The sequence below is a fragment of the Camelus dromedarius genome, chromosome 3 (genome assembly GCF_036321535.1).
Source record: "Camelus dromedarius isolate mCamDro1 chromosome 3, mCamDro1.pat, whole genome shotgun sequence".
In the NCBI taxonomy this organism is placed as follows: Eukaryota; Metazoa; Chordata; class Mammalia; order Artiodactyla; family Camelidae; genus Camelus; species Camelus dromedarius.
In genome coordinates, this window is record NC_087438.1 from 87,700,327 (window position 1) to 87,720,931 (window position 20,605).

Genomic DNA, 20,605 nt, shown 5'->3' on the forward strand with positions numbered 1-20,605 from the left:
GGAATTGGAGAATCTCAGCCCCCTCTAGAACTACTGAATCAGGATCTACATTTTTTGTCCTTTTTTCCCCTTTTTTCTTTCTTTTTTTTTTTTTGTGGGGGAATGGTTATTCGATTTATTTATTTATTTACTTTTGTGTGTGTGTATGGGGGTGTGTGTGTGTGTGTATTTTTTTAACGGAGGTACTGGGGATTGGACCCAGGACCTAATGCGTGCTAAGCATGTACTCTACTACTGAGCTATATGCTTCTCCCAGGATCTGCATTTTTGGCAAGATCCCCAGGGCATTCACATGGACAGCTAAAGTTTGAGAAGCACTGTGATAATGTCATCATGCCTTTTGGCTCATATACTAAAAAATTATATACTTTTTTATTCTTTTTCTTTTGAGCTTCAGATACAGATTTTATTATTTTTTGTTTTTTTATTGTTTATTGAAGTATAGTCAGTTTACAATGTTGTGTCAATTTCCGGTGTACAGCATAATGTTTCAGTCATACATGAACATACATTTATTTGTTTTCATATTCTTTTTCATTATAGGTTACTACAAGATATTGAATATAGTTAGTTCCCTGTACTATACAGTATAAACTTGTTGTTTATCTATTTTATACATAGTAGTTAGTATCTGCAAATCTCGAACTCCTACTTTATCCCTTCCCATCCTCTTCCTTCCAATAACCGTAAGTTTGTTTTCTGTATCTGTGAATCTGTTTCTGTTTGTAAATGAGTTCATTTGTGTCTAAAAAATTACATAATATTTTATTATAAATTGTGTTATGGGATGAACTGTGTTCCCTCAAAATTCATACGTTGAAGCCCTGACCTCCACTACCCTAGAATGGGACTGTATTTGGAGACAGAGCTTTTAAGATGTGATTAAGTTAAAAAGAGGCCATTAGGATGGGACTTAATTCAGTCTGACTGGGATCAAAACAGTATGGTACTCTCATAAAAATAAACATATCGATCAGTGGAACCAAAAGAAAGCCTAGAAGTAAGCCCATGTATTTATAGTAAATTAATTTATAACAAAGGAGCCAAGAATATACAATGGGTAAAGGAGAGGTTCTTCAATATATGGTGTTGGGAAAACTAAGCAGCCACTTGCAGAATAAAACTGGACCCTTCTCTTACACCTTACACAGAAATCAACTCAAAATGGATTAAAGAACATAAGATCTGAAACTGTAAACTCCCAGAAGAAAACACAGAGGGTAAGTTTCTTGACATTGGTCCTGATTGCTCCTTTCTCTTCTACTGGTTGGGAAAGTATACATGCAATTTATTTTTTTCATTGGTAATCCCTAAAATTTAAATGTTCTTATATTATCAGACAAAGTCAAAAACTGATGATTTGATTTTCCTCCTGAACAATTCAAGAATTTCAATATACTTTAACTTTGAGTGCACCAGTCTCATCTCCACTTTTTGTGGTTGCCTAGTATTTTAGTATATCCCTCTTGATCGTAAGAGGGATAAGAGTTACCTAAGGAGAGGGAGGGTATATAGCTCCTGCTTAGCTGGATGAGGTCCTGGGTTCAATCCCCAGTACCTCCTCTAAAAATAAATAAATAAATAAATGAACCTAATTACCTCCTCCCACCAAAATAAATAAATAAATAAACAAGAGTTACCTAAGAGAATTTCTTATCTTTGCATATTTCAGTAGAAGGGCCTTTAGTTTGTGACAACTTCAGTAAGCATAGTTTTCTTGTATTATAATTAGAGAATGTGGCCTGTATTATTTCTACTGATCAAAATTTGTTCAGGTTTTTTTGTGGACCTGACCACAATATGTAGTCAATTTTCAACGGGCACTTGAAATGACAGTGTATTATCTATTTTAAGGGAATACAGCATACCATGTTTCATTGAATCTAGTCATAATTTCTTTCTTTTACATTTTAAAATCCCTGCTTGAGATTCATCTTTCAGTTTTGGCATCTTGCAGTACTTGAGGCCAGATGGTAGTCATAATTCAGTTGTTACTGCTGGCACATGTACAGACGTGGTCACAGCTGTTTACATCATTGACACTTGAACTGAGTTATGTCTACATTGCTGGCCTCATACATGTTCGGCTTAATTACCATTTTAAATGTGGTTGAAAAGGTTACAGTATGTTTTGGCATTGAAACTAAAAGTTATTGGGTGCACAGAAAAGCTTAAAAAAGTGCAAATTTGATATTAGTAAAGCAAATATTATTTATGAAAGAATTACTACAATTCATATTTTCTTCCAAAAAAATAAAGACTTGACAGAATCTTAATACAATAAAGGACAGTACTTGTGAGTAGACGAATTTCTGTGGCATTTTGTTCCTGAGACATATGTGAGAATTATTCACCAATAAAAGCAAATTTATTTAGGAGTAATTGCCAAATCCCTCAAAATAGATGAAATAAATTTCATAACAAGCAGAGGGTAGTGAGACATCATGCATTTTGCAGGGCCATAATTAGGGCACTGTGTCAGGGTTGAATTGATAGAATTTATTTTCTGAGTGCTGTATTAAAAAACGACCTTTACAAGTGACAGCATCTTACATTCAATGAAATACAATATATTCACCACCTCTACCTTATCATGTTATTTATGTTGTCTGTATCCTCACATCCTTTTCAAAATTTCTTTGATCTGCCTTGGACTCAGATGAAAATTGAAGTCTCCTAATGTAGGTGTTTCTACTTCCCCTTGTATCTCCTGTAATTTCTGCTCTTTGAATACTGCTACCATGCTTTAAAAAAGTGCAATATACCACAACTGTTATATCATCATTTAAATTGTATCGTTCTATAAGTAGCCCTAGTTGGTCTCATTTCATGGTTTTTTGGTATGAATTTCTATTACCTGATATTAAGATTGCAGCTCCTGCTTTCTTTTTATTTGCATTTGCCTATTTACTTTTGCCCATCCTCTTATTTTCAACCTCTGTGAATCACTTTGTTCTAGGTGCGTTTCTTTTATGTACTTTAGAGCTTGGGTTCATGCCTTGTGCTCTGATCTAAAAGTCTTTATATTTCTATAAAGTAAGTAAGCACATTTTCATTTTTTGATATGACTGACATATTTGGTCTTTTTTCTGTCATTTTCTTTTATAATTTTAAATTCTTTCATGATGTAATTTGTTTTCCTTGCTTTTTTAAAAAATAATTCTGATACTTGGAGAATTTCATGGTTTGGGGAATCTTTATAATTAAAATTATTACTTTAGAAAATATATGCTTTTACAAACCATATATCTGATAAAGGAATTGTACCTAGAATATATAAAAAACTCAATTCAATAATAAGACAAAATCCCATTTTAAAATGGACAAAGGATTTGAATAGACATTTCCCCAAAGAAGGGACATGAAAGGCTAATAAACACATGAAAAGATGCTCAGCATCATTAGTATTGGGGAAGTGCAAATGAAATTCACAATGAGATATTACTTTACTTCCTATATTATGGACTGAATGATTGCATCCTCCCAAAATTTATATGTTTAAGCTCTAACCCCTTTGTGACTAAATTTGGAAATAGAGCCTTTATGAAAGTAATTAAGATTAAATAAGGGCATAAGGACAAAGCCCTAATTCTATAGGATTAGTGTCCTCATGAGAAGAGGAAGAGACCAGAGCTTTCTCTTTTTGAGCACACAGAGAGGTCATGTGAGCACACAGTGATATGGAGGAGAGTCTCACCAGGAACCACCTTGATCTTGGACTTCCCAGCCTTTAGAACTAAGAGAAATCTTCCTGTTATTTAAGCCATTCAGTCCATGGTGTTTTGTTATGGCAGCCTGAACTATTATACCCTCCAATAGCCATCATCAAAAAGACAGATTGTAATAGGTGTTGTTGAAGATGTGGAGAAGTGCAAAACCCTCAACACTACTGGTGGGACAGTAAAATGATGAAAATAGTTTAGAAATCAGTTTGTCAGTTCCTTAAAATGTAAACACTGACTTCCTATAAGACCCACCAATTTCACTCCTAGGCATCTACCCAAAAGATACATACGTGTGGAAAGCATAAGTACTCACAAAACTTGCACATGAATATTCATAGCAGCATAATAGCCAAAAGGTAGAACTAACCCAATCCCAAATCAATTAATGAATGAATAAACAAATGTGCATATCCACACAAAAAAGTAGCATTCGCCAAAGAAAAGGAATGAAGTATTGATACATGCTATAACTATAACATAGACAAACATTGAAAACATTATGCTAAGTGAAATAAGCCTTGGGGGAGGGTATAGCTCAGTGGTAGGGTGTGTGCTTAATATGCACAGGGTCCTGAGTTCAATCCCCAGTACTGCCATGAAAACAAATAAATAAAAACCCAATTACTTCCATCCCCCAAATAAAACTAAGTTTAACAAAAGTGAAATAAACTAGACACAAAAGGACAAATGCTGTATAATTCCCCTTACATGAGATATCTAGAATAGTAAAATTTATAGAGAAAGAAAATAGAATAGTGGTTACCAGGGGCTGCAGGATAGGGGGAGTGCGGAGTGACTACTAATGGGTGGTCTTTTTTGGAGTGATGAAAATGTTCCACAATTATATTGTAGTGATGGTGGCACAATTCTGTGAAAACTATTGCACTGTATACTTTAATTGGATGACCTTTATGGTATGTAACTTATGTCTTGATAAAACTTAAAAGCCAAAAAGAAAAAAATACTTTTTTCCCCTAGTAGAATGATTTAAAGTTCCATACATTTCAAATATGAAAAAAATATATACAAATAATATTTAAAACTGAGGGGGCTATAATAATATCAGATAGACTTTTAGGGAAAAAGCATTACCAGAGTTTAAAAAGATCACTACATATTAACAAAAGTCTCAATGAATTGATATACAAGTAGAAGATATGCAAGTTCTAAACTTTTCTGTATTTATTAACATTGCACCAAATATAGAAAGCAGAATTTATTAGCACTAGCACAATAATCCACCATCCAAGAGATTTTTTTTTTTGACAACAAACTTGAATAATGTTTATTTTGTTTCAGGTACTATTAACTTACTGAACACAATACCTATGAGTGACATGTTTTGTGCTAAAGTAGGAATTCATTTTTAAATGGGTATATATCATGGTAGACACAATATCTTTTTTCTTTCCATTAGTGTATATTTGACTTTACGAACATTTACATATTATGGCACTCGCATTTCATAAGCCCCTTAACTTTTTCTTTCTTTTTTTTATTGAGTTTATAGTCAGTTTACAATGTTGTGTCAGTTTCTGGTGTACAGCACAATTCTTCAAGCATACATGAATGCACATATATTCATTTCAATACTCTTTTTCCCCATGAGCTACTACAAGTTATTTAATATATTTCCCTATGCTATACAGTATAAACTTGTTTATCTGTTTTCAAGAGATTTTAATATATCTCTCTCAGTAAATGGTACTTCACGCAGGAGAAAATCAGCAGGACAATAAAAGATTTAAACAACACAATTAGTAAGCCAGATCTAATGGGCATACAATCAGATACAATCTTCTTGAGTGCATATGAAACACTTTAAGATTAGGGTATGTGCCAGGCCACACAATAAAGCACAAAAACTGTCCAAAAAAGACCACAGTCTTTGTCTGTAGCACATATAAGTCACATCTCAATATTTTAAAAAATAGTGAATTTCTAAATTAAAAGGATTCTTTGAAAATAGCAAAAATTTGACTACCTTCTGCAAAATAGATCAAGAAAAAAATAAAGAAGACATAGACAATATTATGAATGAAAAGTGTATTTGTAGGAGAGATTACTAAGGAAGGAAAAATTGAAAGTAATGTTATACTAATAAATTTAAAATTTTTCACAAAATAGATAAATTTATATAAAATACAATTTAATGAAGTAGATCAAAACAAAATAGAGAAACCAAATAGTCTTATAACTATAAAAGAAATTGAGTCAGTAATTTAAAAGCTTTCCCTGCAAAATAAACCAAACAACTTGGTCCAAATGATTTTACAAGCAAGTTTTACCAAAAATTCAGATGCCAGGTAATTACAATCTTATTCTAGAACACAGAAAAATAATAAATCCTTCCCATAACATGTTAATAAACTAGTATAATCTTGATACTTAAAGAAAGTATAAGAGAAAAACATAATTTAAGTCCAAATATTAACATAAAGACAATAAAAATCTCAAGAAAATATTTGCAGACTGAATTTAGCAATATGTAACAAAGATAATGTCTCATCATCAATTAGGGTTTCCTCCAGAAATACAAGGTTGAGCCAACATGAGACAATGTATTGAAATATTTCACCATACTGAAACATTTCAATATATACAGAAAATGTTTTTCCAGATGCCATTCCAGATGAGAGATAAAACAAAGCTTTTAGAGGATAACATAGGAGAATATCTTCTTGATCTTGGAAGAGGGTAAGATATCTTAAACAGTACCTAAAATGCATTAATTGTTAAAGAAAAAAATTATGGGCTATATTAATATTTAAAACTTCTATTCACCAAAAGACACCATTAAGAGATGATGAAAGCAATTCACAGAGAGAAGATATTCATTATATGTACATCTATCTGATAAAGGACATTTATCTGGAATATATAATATTTTCTATAAATCAATAAGAAAATGACAGACAATCCTAATAGAAAAATAGGAACATGATTTAAACTATGACTCCACAAAAGAAGATATCCAAATAGCCAGTAAGCATATGAGAAGTTTTATAACTTTATTAGTAGTCAGGGAAATGTTAATTAAAACCGCAGTGAGGTACCATTACATACCCACAAAAATGGCTACTATTAATAAGGAAGAAAAACCAAGGGTTGCCAAGACTGTAGGGAAACTGGGATTCGCAGACATTCCTGGTGGAACTATAAATTAGTACAACAACTTTGGAAAGCTTTCTGGCAATATCTATTAAATCTGAACATATGTATCTTCTATACCAGACATTTCACTCCTAAGTTATACCCAATAAAAATTCTTAGAAAGTCACCACAAGACACGCACTAGAATCTTTATGTCAGCGCTGTTGGTAATATTCCCAAACTAGAAATAATTCAAAAGCCTGTCAACAATAAAATGAAAAAGAAAAAACAACTGTGTTACGTTCACACAGTGAACTACCATACAGCAGTGAAAAGGAGAAGGTATTCATGCACCATTTCTCAGGAGGCTAACGGTGGATGTGGCTTTAACAAGAGAGTAAACCAAGATAGAAGAAGATATATGTTCTGAGAAACCAAGGATTCAACACAGTAGAGAGACGAAAGTGTTCTCCAGAAGGATGGTCAAGGGAGATCCCAGAGCAAGACCCCCTCAGCAGACCTGGAAGCCACCTATCCTGACACGCCCTCATTGGGAAGTTCCAGGAGGGACTTCTGCACAGAGAAGGAGCTGACTGAATATCTAGTGTATCTGACCTTACAGAGAAGAGAATTCCAAAATTGAGGAATGTTTAGGGTTTGCTATGGTCTGAATGTTTGTGTTCCTCCAAAATTCATATATCGAAATCCTAACCCCCAAAGGTGATGGTGTAGGAAGGTGGGCCTTTGGGAGGTACTTAGGTCATTTGGGTGGAGCCCTCGTGAATGGGGCTTTTATAAGTGCTCTTGTAAAAGAGACCCCATAGAGCTGCCTAGCCCTTTTGGCTATGTGAGGATACAAGAAGTCTGCAGCCAAGAAGAGCTCCCTCACTCCACCATCCTGTCACCCTGATCTCTGGTTTCCAGCCTCCAAAACTGTGAGAAATACATTTCTGTTGTTTACAAGCTACCTAGTCTGTGGTACTTTGTCATAGCAACCCAAATGGACTAAGACAGGTTTGAACTAGTAAGAAATACATTGACTCTTGAACAACAGGGGTTTGAAATATATGGGTCCACTTTCACATGTGGATTTTTTTCAACAGTAAGTACTATGACACTACACCATCCGTGGTTGGTTCAATACGTTGCTGTGGAACCATGGATAGGGAGAAAGTGCTGGTACAAAGAGCTGACCATAAACTACAGGCAGGCTTTCAACTGGGAGGGGCAGTGCTGCATCCACTAACACCTGCATTGTTCAAGGCTCAATTGTACTATGCAGAGAAAATTACGCAAATGGGAAAAAAGGTAATTATTAAAGCTAGGCGAATGGAGTGGAGTTAGGGCAGGATGGAATGCTGTACAGGAAAGGGAGAACATTCAAAGTATACCACCTGGCTCAATGGTAAATAGTGTTTACACAGTCATAATAATGAAATTTTGGTTACTTATATAGCACTCTTAAAATATAACTCTATTTGGAGACAAGGGGAATGAGAAGTGTGTGTGTGTGTGTGTGTGAGAGAGAGAGAGAGAGAGAGAGCTAGACTCATGTTAATTCCTCATCTCCCCATAATGCGAAATCAATAGATAATGCCTAAAATTGGGAATTCGAGAAATGATATTGTAAGCACATAACTTAGAGACACAGAGATATGTATCAAAAGAATGTGCAAAAACAGTTTAAAAGCATTGTTCTGGGAAATGGAAAATGGAAGTAGGATGTTGGGGTGACATGTGGAGGGTGGGGAATAGCTGGGATTTTAAAGTTAAAAAAATTTTTGATTTGCATTTCTCTGATAATTAACAACATTGAGCATCTTTTCATGTGCCTATTGGCCATTTATATGTGTTCATTGGAGAAATGTCTGTTTAGGCCTCTGCCCATCTTTTGAGTGGGTTGTTTGTTTTTTTGTTGTGTTGTAATGAGCTGTTTGTATATTCTGGAAATTGAACCCTTGTCAGTTATATCGTTTGGAAATATTTTCTCCCAGCTCATAGGTTGTGTTTTTGTTTTACTTACGATTTCCTTTGCTGTGAAAAGCTTATACGTTTAATTAGGTCCTATTTGTTTATTTTTGCCTTTATTTCTATCGCCTTGGTAGACTGCTTTAGGAGAACATTGTGACAATTTATATCAGAGAATGTTTTGCCTGTGTTCTCCTCTAAGAGATTTATGGTGGTCTGTCTTATGTTTAAGTCTTTAAGCTATTTGGAGTTTATTTTTGTGTATGGTGTGTAAGGGAGTATTCTAACTTTACTGATTTACATGTGGCTGTCCCATACATTTTAATTAAGTATTACCTTCTTTTTATGTGCTTTTTCTTATTTATGTATGGAACCTAGAAGAACTATCCATATAAATATTTTTAGTTAATTATGAATTACAGGTTATCCATTGTCATTCTCTCTAAAGTCATTTAGTTGTGGGAAACTTAAAGGATAAATAATGTGTAGTTTCCGTTCCTTCCCACCTGCCTGGCACTCACTGAAGTTCTTCACTTGTACCTTGAGGACCTCTCCCAGCAGCTACAAATGAATCACTCTTGCTTCAGAGGGTGGGTTCCATTACTGGCATGTTGAAGTTATAAAGCCAATGGTCTCGGTAAAGACTGAAAAAATTCAGATACACTTTTATAGTTCCCTGTGCTCTTCTCGCTACCCACCCCTTTTGACCTTCTGACCAAATTAAGATTCCACTGAAGGAAAGGAGAGAAAGAGGGGAGACACCACACAGGGCAGAGAAAGGCATCGGTGTTCAGTCTGAACAAGGAGGCCCAGTGTGAGTGGCAGGTCAGCTCCCAGAGGCCATCCAGTCTCCAGGCAGGAGTGGATGATTCTGTGCTCTGCCATGTCGCCGTGTCAGTTATCCTCGTCTGGGCATTCCCCTTCTCCTCTCTGACACCCAGAGCAGTCAGTCTACTACCCATTGTTTGTCTGTTGGGAACGATTAGCCTCTTTCCCAGGAAAGGATTTGCCGTCTCCCACCCCACTGGCTGCATGGGTTCAGCTGGCCTTTCTGTAGCTGTCACTGAGCCCTCTTCTGAGCAAGACTGGACCAGACACAAGCAGGGAGCCATCTCCCACTGAGTTAGGTATTGGGGAGACACACCCTCCAATGGGTTCCCACTGGGGGTTGGGCCATCAGGAGGAGGCAGAGCTTAAGGACAGGGAAGGGTGGAGGGGCTCTGCAGTTACTTCTCAGCTTGCATTTTAAAGAACACCACATAACTCTGCAAACTCCACCTCCAGAGATTCCACCCAGGACCTTGGTCTCCAGGGAAGCTGGAGAGGAACGGCCAGTCCTAGACGTAACCTGTTCGTCTGCCCACCCGTGAGTAAGACAGTTGTCTTTTTGCAGGGTGACTACTTTAACATCAATAGTTTTGTTCTATTATTTGGTATTTTTTTCAAAAAGTTTTCAAATGAAACATGTTGCCTTTCTCTGCTTTTAGAAATATGAAATATTTCAAGTACATAAACACAAAAGTTGGCCCAAAATACCCTGTAATCTTCCCTTTATGACATTACATGTTGGATAAGGTTATGATTATCTTGAGGCCAAATGTGATTTAAAATACTGAAGAATGATGAAGTATGAAGTAATGTGTTTTGAACTCATAAACTAGTTTCAGCTGAATTATTTGTAAAATTCTTAAATGAACCAAATAGGCTTTTAAAAAACCTAGAAACTTGCATATTTGTAAGAACTTGACAAATTCCACTTCCTCTGCTGGACAGATATGCAAGCCCTGGCAGTTCCCAGCACCATGATCTTAGCGCTGACATCCTGTGTAACATTGATCTCTGAGGTTTTTAACACTTACCTAAGCTAAACTTAGACAAAGGGGCCACAATTCAGTGCTTGGAAAAATCCTGTAAGGTTTCCTACACATTGCACACACTTACTCTAATTTTAATCTTTTTAAAACCCTTGAAGACTAAAACTGAATTTTAGTTTTCTATTTTGAGTTAGACTTTGTGATCATGAAAGTAGCTGGTTTCCTGACAGGATCTCAAAAATTAGTCTTTAAGCTTAATACAAATATTCTATATTTTCCTAAGACTCTATTGTTTTCAGAACTGAAATAGTAAAGATACTTCTACATTAAACCTAAATTCTATGTGAAAACCAAAAAAATGACTTTAACTCAGGCTGTTTCTATATTTGCATAGCAAGGCATAATTGCTAAAACATTAGAGAAACTGTCATCCTCTCTGGCATTTTAAAAGGTACTTAATTATTCTTTTCTGAAAAGATCCAACTGGTGACTGAAAACATTAGATTGTTTGAAATCTGGAGACAGAGACTTAATAATATTGGATAGACTGTTTCCTCTATTGCTAGAACTTACCCCTGAGGGCATTTGAGTCTCACAGGAGCCCAGCAGCTGCCTTGAGCAAAGCGAAAGCAGGGTTTAGCAGCAGCTCATGTCAGAGTGATTCAGGGAATGCGGGCAGCGGTTATATCAGTATAGACCCATTTTGGGGTTTCCACCAAAAAAAAAAAAAACAAAACTATGATCTTGATCTGCACTAATAGAAAACCAGGGATGATAATTGCTCTCTCTCTCCAGAAACGTGACGTTCAATTCTGAATGTCGTGTCTATAAGGAAAAGAGACAACTGCAAAGTACTCTGAAAAATCAGGAGCATGGAGATCCTTGACACATGTCACACAAGGAACAGTGGCACAAACTAACCTGAGCACTAACGTTTAGCTTTGAAGAGTGATGCCTCAGCTAGACTGGCTGCCTTTACATTTTCGATGGTATTTTGTAGAGGATAGATTAGACTTAGCCTTTATTGCCTCAAGTTGTAGAGCCAAAGGGTGCATATTACACAGAGACAAATGCAGGCTTAATTTTCAAGATCCTATTTTATTAATGTTTCCAAATGTAGAATGAGGTGCTTCAGAACAGTGAATCCTAGTCTTGAGATCTGTTGAAATAGGCTGGACAACTCCCAGTAAGAAGGTTTAAATATTGGGTGTGTCATTAATGACACAATCTTTAAAGTCATTGTCAATGTCCAGAGTGTAGATTCCAGGACCTCAGAGCAACAGCACAAATGCCCAGTTCTCGTCATAATGTAACTGAGTTTACTTATGATGATTTGGGGTGGAAGCAATGTCTCCCACTTGCATATAACCTCAGATTATCACCAAGTTCAATTTCTACCCCTTGGTCCCCATACCCCCAACCCCAATATGTTTAGGAATCTCTCAAAGTGCTGCTATGAACCAAATTTGTTTTGCCCAATGCCCAGCAAGCCAAACAGTGCTATGCTGAAGTCTGAAGCAAGGAGAGGGTTTATTTTCAAGACAGCCATGCAGGAGAAGTAAAAACAAGTCTCAGATCCATCTCCCCAAAGACAAGGGCTCAGGGTACTTAAAGAATAAAGCAGCATGGTGGTCTGAGGTGCGGGAAGGGTGGGGCGACGGGAGCCAGGGGAAAGGTGTGGTAATCTACATTCTGCGCAAGCGTGACTAAGCTACGGGCTTCTGCACATTCAAAAGTGGAGGTGCTTAGCACTATCTGAGGGTGGAGTTTTGGGCCCTCTGACTTCAAAAAGCTCACCAAGCAGACACTCACGCATGCCCAGTTGGAGGGCCGGTAGTCTTGTCCACTCTTAACCAGCTCAACTGGAACTAGACACAGCTGACTGTGTGACTTCCAAGTTCCTGGAAGACAACTTGGGCAAGCATCTCTAGGCTAGGTGCTGCTTGGAGGATATGCGTGCCTTGAAACCACCTTAATTAATGAAGGCAGGTGAAATGGACTTGCGCGGTTTCAGTGCTTCACTTCAAGGGGCAGCCCTCCTTGCTCGGGTCTCACTGCTGGAGGCAAAACTCATTTGCCCACCCTCTACCCCCTCACTTGCACTTGGAGACATCCACACCTAAAGATAGTTGCTCTAGAGTAGAATGAGCCTCCATGATGCTATTGCTGCAGCCATAGGGAGGAGGCCCAGTACCCCAGCTGAAACCTGGATAATCAGAGCAACCTCTACACGTCTGTTGCCATGACATGCCATTGTTCATCGTATCCAATGCAACGTGGCTGAAATTGTGTCTCACTAACACAGACCCTTCTCACACTCTTAGCGGTTCTGCAAGGTGTTTCAGGGAGCAAGGAGGAGCAATACTCGCTCTGATTAGTCATAGTGCCTGAACTCCCAATAGAACAAACAGCCTTTTAGGCTCAAACACACAGCCAGTCCCCAGGTGCAAGCTAAGTTCTAACCTGTGTGACCCCAAGGCTTAAACTCTTTATACTATCCTGGGCTGCCAGGAGAGAGGCGTAACCAAGAAGCGTGGAAAGACTTGATGCGTCCCCAGGAAGGGTGCTGGAAAAAAGGCAAGGATGCCCATATTACATTACTGAACCAAGCTAGGAGAGCGGCAGTCCCTTTGACCCAGATGACAAGTTTTTAAGTTCATTCTGGATTTTTAAACTAGGAAATTGCCACTTAGTGGTTAGTATTGGGGGTTCTGGGGCCGATCTGCCCGGGTTCACCTCCCAGTCACATTACTTCTCAAAGCCTCTTCTTCCTCATCTTGGCATTAGAGATGATAACAGCACCTACCTCACTGGGCAGCTGTGAAATGATCCGTATAAAAACAAGGTTTAGAAGATAGAATTCAGTAAACTCTAGCTATAAAACAGATGCCTCTGGAGTAGGTTCATGGTGCTGTAAATCCTAAGATTTCCAGGTACAACCTGGGAATACCTGAACAGAAGAAGGCTTTCTGCTAAAAACCTTAATTAGTGATTTAGGATTTCCAGTCAAGATGGTGGAGTAGTAGGACCAAGAGCTCGCCTCTCCTCGCGATTACAACAAAACCGCAACTGACTGCTAAAGCAACCATTGGGGAAAAAATAAAAGAGACTGGAACCTAGCAAAAAAAAGATCTTCAGCTGGAAACATAAAGAGGGAACCACAGCAGGACGATAGGAGGGGCGTGCTTGCGATATAATTGGACTACAAACTCCTCTGGGGTGGGCGACCCACAAGCCGAAGAGTAATTAAGTCACAGAGGCCCTCCCACAGGAGTGAGAGTTCTGAGCCCCACCTCAGGCTCCCCAGTCTGGGGTTCCAGCATTGGGAAGAGGAGGAGACCCCAGGACATGTGGTTATGAAGGCCAGCAGGGCTTAACTCCAGAAGCCCCACATGACTGGAGGAAACAGACTTCATTCCCTTGGGAGGTGCACACAGAATCTCGCAAGTGCCAGGTCCAAGGGCAGAGGCAGTGATTTCGGGAACCTGGGCTGGAACTGCCTGCCGGTTTTGGAGGGTCTCCTGGGGAGGTAGGGGATGGCTGCTGCTCACCCAGGGGACATAAAAGCTAGTGGCGGACATTCCAGGAGAGTTAATCTACATGAGCTTTCCTGGAGGCTGACATCTTGTTTGGATTATTAGCACCAAGACTAGACCCACTCAACAGCCTGTAGGTTTAAGGGCTGGGAAGCCTCAGGCCAAACAACATACTGGGTGGGAACTCAGCCCACCCATCAGCAGATTTCCTGAGCCACAAACACCTCTAGACATGGCCCTACCCACCAGAGGTCTCGGACCAAGCTTCATCCAGCAGTGGGCAGGCACCGACTCCTCCTGCCAGGAAACCTGTAATTTAGGGGGTCATCTTCTACATTACCTAGTTATCTCCTTTTTCTTACTAACATCTTTAGGATTGTATTTTTCCCTCTTCAGTATGCCTGTACTCAGATATCCTTGTACCCATAACAAGACTGCTCAAATCACACGGGAAACAAAGCTTAAGACAGATCATCCTCAAAAAGCTTTTTTTTGGATTTGATCCAGTACTTGAACCAGACCTCTTCTGAGAGGTCCCTTTCTGTCCCAATTCCTCCTTCAAGTGTGCTCTGCATATCCAAAATTCCCTGCCCAAATTGCCTTGAGAAGTTCATTTTTGAGATCTGACTGACTGGGCCCTGTGTCCCCCAGTCTGTTCTCCCAAGAATGGACCACACCACTGGTGTGTTTGCTGTTAGCCCCGAGGGGAGGGCAAGCATGTGGTTAGAACTTGGACATGAGGATAAGATGTTCCCACGTGTGCACACAGCCCCCTTATGGCCAGAATAGAGCTGGGAACTGGAAGAGAAAGTGGATGGGCCACGAGGGACCCAGAGCTGGGGCTGGATCTGTCCTTCTCCAAACTGTGGTAGGGTGGACAGTGCGTTTGAGAATTCTGACTTGACATCTGAAATTTCAGGTTGTTTTGAAGGTAGATAGGTCTGGGTATACATAATGATGTGCTAAATACTCTTGCACATATGTAATTGGAATGTCTCCAAATTCCCTTACCTTCAGGATTAGCCTTTTCTTCACTACAGAAACAAAATAACTGTGTCTTGTTCCCATGTGAATGCAGGAGGCTTGGTGCTCTCCCAGCAGTTGTGAGAACTCCTGGATGGGAGGCGGTGTTTAAATTCCCCTGGAGGTGTCCTGTCATCTCAGTCCCGCCTCCTCTCTGCTTACATTCTCAGGCCATTTCCAGATCGTCCCTGTGTGCTTCTGTTTGCTCCCCATGAACACAAGCTCAAGACACAGCCATCTTTAGGCTTTTATGTTTTATAGATTTTAACAGAAATTCTACGGAAATTACTTGTAGAAGAAGAATGAAATTTGAGCTGATCAGACATTGCTGGTCCTCCAGTTTACTAACTGTTCTTGGCCACAGAGCACTTCCTTACTTTTCATCTCTTGCTCAAAGCTCCCAGTTGCTTCCAGGATCTTGGGGGTCCATTTCCCCATCCTGAGAGTTCTTCACCACATTGTCTCATGATTCTTAAACCAAGAGCTTCCACCACTTGGAACTTCAAAGTCAAACCTAAAAATTCCCTAAGTAAGCACTTACTTTATTACTTTTTCAACCTATCCCATTCAGACTAGCCCAAGACTTCTGTCTTCTAACTAAAAGGCTTATTAAGGTAAGATAAAATTAAAGAGAGAGTGAGGGGGTGGGGAGGAGGAGGAGGATGAAGGAGAGGAGGACCAGGAGTGGAAGGAAGGTGGAGAAAAGGGGAGTGGAGGAAGAAGGAGACAAAAAAGAAAGTAATTTCCTACTTAAAAGACAGACTGCTTGTTGTCTATCAGGACCAGGTGCAAATTTTCTCCTCTTGACACACACAAGTCTTTGTTCTCAGCCTTGGTTATTTTATTAGGCCAAATCCCAGGAAGTAAATTGCTGAGACAAGAATATGAACATTTGTTAAGCCTTTTAAGACATGATAAACCGTATTATCAAGTTCGTCTGCTGTAGCTCCCGTGGCCTGGTATGTGGGGCTCTCTCCTTGACTTGATTCAGGCTTTCGACTGGCCACTCAGCTTGCTTGCCCACGCCCTGTTCACAAGGCTTTGGTGAAATGAGAGCCATTCCCTGACACCCACTCCCTAAAACAATCTGGAGAGTCATGTGGTAGATGATCATAGAGACCGCCTGGCCTTATTGCTGACATTAATGGCAATGTTTCCTGATGTTTCATCATTAAATAGAATGTTGGCTTTTGATTTGAGATATACACTTTCTAAGTCAGGTCAAGAAGATATTCATCTTGCACTAGTCAAAATTTTTGTTTTCAAAACTCCAAACAGAATCTGGGTAGCTTAAGGGAAGAAAATTTTGGAAGGCGATTTGATAGCCCATGGAATTCCTGGGAAGGCTAAACATACAAACTCAGGGAGGGGTGTGGGAAGGGATAAACTGGGAGTATATATACACACACAAGTTTATACTGTATAGTACAGGGAAATATATTCAATATCTTATAGTAGCTCATGGTGAAAAATAATATGAAAATGAATATATGTATATTCATGAATGATTGAAGAATTGTGCGGTATACCAGAAATTGACACAACATTGTAAACTGACTATAACTCAATTAAAAAAAAAAGATGCAAACTCAGCCCAAAAGAACAAGAAAGACTAGGAATCATAAAATTGGGGACTCTTCTGAAATTTGGGGTTTTGCTTATTCTTGAACTGAGAAGCATCCATTAATAAATCTCTGGTTTGCAAACATGCATTTATCTGTCCAAGTACCCAACTGATATTTGAACCTTCTCTGCAACTTTCCTACCAAGTGGAGACCAAGCATCCTCTGTCTAAATGCCAGTAATGGTCTTGCCAATTTTCTTTGACTTTCTGGAGCATTTACACATTGTTACTAGTTTTATCCCTTGGGTCATCAGAACAAACTTAATGCATTCTATTACCTCTACCTGGAATGCTTTTTTCCCACCTTCGAAAGACACAGTAATAGTGATCTTTTTAACATGAAATTCAAATTTTGTCTGTTTTGCAAGAAAAAAAAATGCCAGGAAGCCAGACTGCAGACAAAATTATGCCCCAAGAGCAGTCAGTTTGAGATGCCTCCTGCCTCCCCCGCAGATCCTATTCATCTCTGCTTCTTTGCATTACTCACTCCTGACTCAAAGTCCCAGGCAAGGGTCTCTGGTTGACCTAGTCTGGGTTGGTGCTTGCTCTGTGGCTCCCAGGGTCAGGGAAAGCAAGTGCCTGGCTTTTCTTGTGGAAAAGATATAAAGACAATGTCCCACCAAGATTCACACAAACTCCATACCTCAGAATAGGAAGCTGATGCTGGATAGCTAAAAACAGAAATGACAAATGTCTACTATTCATCTATTCTGACTTCACTAAAAAATTTCACCAGGAGTCAATATTGATTATCTTTCCAGCATTTGAAATGATTGTATGATTTTTTTGCTTCAGACTTATTGCTGTAGTAACTATATTAATAGATTTAGCTGAACTAGCTTCCCAACTTGGGAATAAAACCCACTTGGTTGTGATATTGTATTTTTTTTAATGTATAGCTGGATTCTATTTGCTAATATTCTATTTAGGATTTTCATGGTTAATTCATAGGTGGGACTGGTGTGCATAATCCTTTTCAGGATTTGATTTTAATATTTTTGATTCCATTATAAAATACTTTGTATGATTTCTCTTCTATTTTCCAGAGCAGTTTAAATACTTGGAAACACTTGTATGTTACATACATATTTATACATCACATACTTATATATTACACGTACTTTTAAGAGTATTACATTAATTCATTTAATCTCTGCAACAATCATGAAGTAAGTACCATTATTTCCTTTTCACACGAGAAAATATTGGCAGGGTGGATAAGTAACTTGCTCAAGGCCACAATGCTAATTAGCATCAGGATGACATGTCCCTTGAAGACTGGAGAGATTTTTACCTGAGAGATATATCAAGGAATATTTATTTGGATAAGAAGCTCTTTGACAATTTAAAAAGTCAATCCCAAGACAGTGGTTCTCAATGTGTGGTCCTCAGATAGCAGCATCACTTGGAAAGAGACTGCGGACCAGAAACCCTAGGGTGGTCCCCAGCGATCTGTGTTTTCATAAGGCGTCTAGATGTTTCTGATGCGTGTTAAAGTGTACGAACTAATGAGCCAGAATATAATTGTATTAGTCAAACATTCAATGGAACATAGATGAACCAAAAAGTAAGGGCAGATTTGTAGTTGGCATCTTCAGGAATGTCTTTTGGCTCTGTCTATGTAGCTCTTCCTTTGGGAGACTGGCTCTCTCCCACAGCAGTGCAATTGTGTGATTTTGGTCAGGCAGCTAAACCAGGACCCTGTTCCATAGTGGGCACAGAACGTTCATTCCAGACATTCCCAGTATCCCATTTACCTGACTTCAGTAGTCAAGGGCATGCAACCCAGTCAGGCCAATGAAAATCCCTCTTGGGATTTTACATTTAGAGTTGGAGGGAAAAGCACTTTGCTTTTTGCTTTATGGATATGGGGGCAGATCTTAACTGGGGGAGATTGTCTGATAATTTCCCTGCCTTGTGGAAAAAGCCCACCTGCATAGAAGGGAATAGGTCCAGAACAGTGAAAGAACTAAGTGGAGAGACCTGACAAGCTCATCTGAGACCCTGGATCTGTCATTTTGAAACCAGCCACACCCTGAATTTACCAGTTACACACAAGATAATACACTCTCGTATGCTCAGATGGTTTCGAGGTGGGTTTCTGTCACTTGCAGAGGAAAGCACGCTGGTTACTACACTAGAGGTAGGGAGTATATGGAGGGTGCTAACCTATTTCATAATCACAATATTTTAATTTTCAAATCTACTAGTATTTTGGCAACACCAAATGGCTTATCTAAATTATGCTTTTATACAACTGCATACCTTAAGCATTGTGTCACCAAAGTAAGTTGCTTTTTGTATGTTGTTGGTCTATAAACTTGCAATTTTTTTTTGAACCCAAGCCATTACTTCCATCTGTCACCAGTAAGCTCTGATACTTTGTTTCCTCACAGCTGGTGGCTGCCATAGAAAACATCAAGTCTAAACTGCGGACTCCTTTGGCAGTTGGTTCACTTGGAAGAAAACCGAACAGGGCAAACCTCGGCTGCTCTCTTTCCTCTATTTGACTTAACCATAAAGAAAACCCTAACACATAGGAAGCACTCAATATATATTTTTTGAATACATGAAACAGAACTTGGGAGAAACTTAAAATTCCAATTAAAAATGAAAAACACTGAGGATTTTATTTCAGCAGCTATATTCGGTATCCCTGCATGAATTTAGGAACATTTATTCACTTGGGCAAATGTTAAGTATCTGGGGTGAGCGTAGTTACAGTAACAGAGGTTGGATCCTGGAGTCTCGGAGCCTTAGGCAGGCACAGCCAGGACACCTGTGCTGCACAGACCCAGGTCTGAGCTTGTCAGGTCAGCCAAGTGCTGCTTATCTCTGACCCAGCTTCACCCTCGCAGCTGTCCAAGTGGATTACTGTATTGTCTTGGCTTCTAGCCGAGGCTGGCTTAGATGCATATTTTTGAAATGTTTATGGACGGTGAGATTCCAGCCTGAGTGGTGCTAAGCACTTACTCCGCTGAGACATCATCCCTAATGGGCTATAAATTCCAGTGAAAAGAAAGCCCAGGAGACTTCACTCCTGTTGGAGCACTGGGAAGATTCCCTTCACAAGTTGCAGTTTTCTCTGGGTTTCTGGCAGTTTTGAAAATAGGACTTGTTAAGAAGAAAACAATTAGATCTCTTGGCAGATTCATTGGTTTTTTCCCCCCCTCTAAAAGCATATTTATTTAACCTTCAACTATAAGTATCCTTTGACTATTTGAGTCTAAAAAGTACACGCTTTAAAAATGAACTCTTTGAAAAAGTCCATTACTGCAACTTTTGTATATTCTAGTTGTAGTTTGCTAATTCTTTCTGCATATTCTGGACATTCAAAGAACAGAAAAGAATTTGTCTCATGTTCTTTGAATCAATAATCTGTTTTTTAATCAATCTGTTTTTAAAGAATTTTGATGAATTGATACTGCCACTAAATCAACACTTTAGTCTGCTTTTGCTATTATTTCCTTTGGGTAATTCTACTAAATGTCGTAAGGTTTTGATTCTAAGTGGATTTAACTGAGTAACTAAAAGAGTCCAACTATTTATAAATATGAAACCTAGCCAATATTATTCCAGAGTTTTCACTGGATATCATAACTGTAATGGTCCCTATAGTAGACCCTCAATATTTGCAGAGTCAGTCCAATTTCTTGACTCAAGCAGATTATATGATGTCTATGTTTGAGAGATTTTCTGTAAATGCCACACCAACACAACCAAATTGATACGGCTCTCTGATGACATTTATCTTTTGTTAAGATAAAAGATAATCCTGTAGATCTGTTTCAGCAGGTTGGAATTTGATTTTGGGGAGTAGAC

At 38.7% G+C, this 20,605-nt stretch overlaps 1 long non-coding RNA gene and 1 other non-coding gene across 2 annotated transcripts in view; both read left to right on the plus strand.

The window, feature by feature from the left end:
• LOC116149520 (uncharacterized) overlaps positions 1-20,605 on the plus strand; it is a 45,839-nt gene that overhangs the window by 5,930 nt on the left and 19,304 nt on the right. The window contains exon 2 of the long non-coding RNA XR_004133115.2: positions 1,152-1,220. This is a non-coding gene — a long non-coding RNA (uncharacterized LOC116149520). The remainder of the gene's footprint in view (positions 1-1,151; positions 1,221-20,605) is intronic.
• TRNAI-AAU (transfer RNA isoleucine (anticodon AAU)) lies at positions 4,249-4,321 on the plus strand. Its single transcript has one exon. It is a non-coding gene; the product is annotated as a tRNA-Ile (tRNA).